Below are 3143 nucleotides of genomic sequence, written 5' to 3' on the forward strand. Positions count from 1 at the left end.
TCCCAAAGTGGGGGGCGCACCCCCTAGGTGGGGCGCGGAGCTATTGCAGGGGGGCGCGGAGCTTGGAATTAAAGCGTGCACATGTGTCAATATTAGGGATGCACCGATTCCGATATTAATATCTGAAAAAATTCTAGATCGGGTATCGGTGACAATGTGACCGATCCATAAAAACAGATCTATTCAGTCCAATTCTACGCTTGTAACGCTTTTCGGAGTTAGTTCAACCTTAAATATCCACTCTGTCCCGGATAGAAGTGAACTTGGACAGTTAACAGGCGAGTGAAACACGAAGCACACAGAGGAGAGGTGAATCACTGACTCGTACTCGCGCTGCTGCTATTCCACTTAGTCCATTTATTTGCTTGTTGACCAAAATAAACCTGGCCTCAGATATCTGAATCGGTATCGGAAGTGAAAAACGTGAATATTTGGGGGGGGGGGGGGGGGGGGCTAAATTATTCTCATCTACTAAAGGGGGGTATGGCAGAAAAAGTTTGGGAACCACTGGCCTAGTGTGTGTTTGGGCGCGCGTGTGTGAGCGTGTATGGTATGATGCTGTTGTCAGTGTTTGAATTTTGTTTTGGATAAAGTTTCATTGTGTATACTGTACAGTGAAAAAATGTGTCTCGTATGGTCTGTCTTGTGCATTCACATTTGAAGTTTTCAAGCAGCTAGATTAAATAATGTAAATAATCAATTAGTTTTTGTGCTTTATTTTAACGTGTATGATCTTGCAAGTTGGTCTTAATTTTATTTAAAAAGTCTTAAAATGTCTTAATTTTCACTTGGTCAAACTTGTAGACACCCTGATGAAGGTTGACCACCAGGCTGGTCCAATTTAGCCATGAAACCTTCCACACTAAAATGAAAGGTGTTTCAGTTGAATTGTCCAACCCCTGTATATGCCATTCAGTGTGATACGAACAAACCCTTAACCTCACTACTAAAGAACTGGAGCAGTTCAATATTATCCATAATATTTTGGTCACATTATGATATTGGGTCACTGTGCAGATTCAGAACTTAACCCCTTTTGTAATGAGACTGATTCAATAATATTCCACCTGTTCCTGTTATCAAAATATCGGTTCCTGGGCAATCAGGATGGTGCCCCATTTCATAATTCATAAATAACCAGTGTACCTGCTACACAGGCAGACAGTGGGCCAGGCCAATAATGCCTCACTCTAATCTTCACCAAGAAAATGGTTTAGACCACTCAAAAAAATCAACAAATACTGGCGTCAACCCCACCACAGGCTAAAAATCAGCTCACAGCCACAGGAACTCACAGCTGTCAGGACAGTGATTTTAAGGGTTTAGTTTATTAGTTTTAGAAACAAGTTTTATTCCTAACTTGTTTCTCTAATTTAGCAGAGGACAATCAATGAATGTGCAACCAACCAGGCATGATACAGAGAAACTGGAATACGCAACGAAAACACAATAAACTTAAAGTGGCGATAGTAAAGACAACAATGAAACAAGCTCATTAGAAAACAAAAGACCATATGCATTGAAACACAAAAACACAACCAGGAGTAACACGAGGGTGGATAGGAATACAGAGTAAAGGACTAGAACACAGGAGCGAAACTATCACACCAGAGTAATGCGATGATCTACACATAACATATGAATGACAAACCATGACAAGCAAAAAACCAACCAAGTAGAATAAAATTTACCACAAACATAACTTAAGATCAATACGTAGGGAACTCGAAACCATGGATGAAACATAAAATCATGCATGCAACAACAATCACAGCAGTGGTACAGGCATTACCATTACCAAACAAACATTACCATATGATGATGACCCTAAGACTCAAAAGAAGACCCAAAGAACCTTGAACCAGGTTCAAACCATGACCCACAAGAAACAACTAAAAATGAATGAACTAAATCAGACATGGCCATATATGGCCCGTAAGGCTTTTTAATCCGGCCCGCCGAACTTGTCCAAAACCTCATTCATTTCCCCGTTTCACCCTTTCCCCTGCATTACCCTCATTTCCCCAATAGATGGGGGGGAAACACTAGGCCAGACACATTGACCTCTGTTAGAGTGTAACTTTCCCGCCCTTCTGTAAAAATGAGCGGAGAAAAGAAAAGTAGACACGGAGTGCCGATTGTTTAAAAAGGAGTGGACCACAAAATATTTTTTCAATGAGGTCTGATCAACGGCTGTATATCTGTTATGACAAGAAACAGTTGCAGTACAATATCAGCCGTCACTTTGCTACGAACCATGCCAACTACTAGCACCCTACTGTGTTATGAAAAAAAATGTTTAAAATTTGAAAATATTGAGCTTGAGTATTTTGTTAGGCAATACGTTTTGAATGTTGAAAGCTTTCCATTGATCTTTTTCCAGTAAATGTTGATTTAATTAACTCTGTAACGATTAGGAACAGTGGGAGTAACGCAAATGCAGATATCTGAATATTTATTAAGAGGGGAGTGACAACATACAAGACAGAAACATAGAATACAAATAGGGATCACACTATACCATGAAAGACTAATACCACAGAATGAAATAATGAAGCAACCAAGCAAAGTGAACGCACATCATAACATTACAAAGCTACATGAACATAACTGGGAGAACCATGACTACAAATGGGGAGAGGGAATTAACAAAACTAGACAGCTGGCGAGAGCAGACTAGACTACAGCTAAACACAAAGAAGGGGAAACTACAACAGAACACGACAGGTTAACATTGAGGCTAAGCAAACTAGAACACACAAACAAACAACAGGGAAACCAACACTAGTGATGTCAAACTCGAAACGCGAAATCGAACTGAATCGATTCATTTGAATCACGGTGTTCCGAAACACTGTTTCGAAGTCTGTATCAAAAGTTGAAAGTCACGTGACTGTTCCAAAAACGGGTTTCGTCACGCAGTTTCAAAACATTTCGAATCTTTTCACGCGTTTTAGTCCTCGCTTAAGTTCAAGCAGCTGGTCTGAGATCAGAATTACAACTGATTACTTGTAAATAAATAAAGGATTACACAATCATTTCCCTACCTTGCAATGTAAAATTAATAATGTCAGCTATATCAATCCACTGACTAACAGTGTATCATAATGAAAAATACATCTTAATGACCATTAAAACAACCC

Source organism: Brachyhypopomus gauderio, chromosome 9 (assembly GCF_052324685.1).
Source record: "Brachyhypopomus gauderio isolate BG-103 chromosome 9, BGAUD_0.2, whole genome shotgun sequence".
NCBI classification, from domain to species: domain Eukaryota; kingdom Metazoa; phylum Chordata; class Actinopteri; order Gymnotiformes; family Hypopomidae; genus Brachyhypopomus; species Brachyhypopomus gauderio.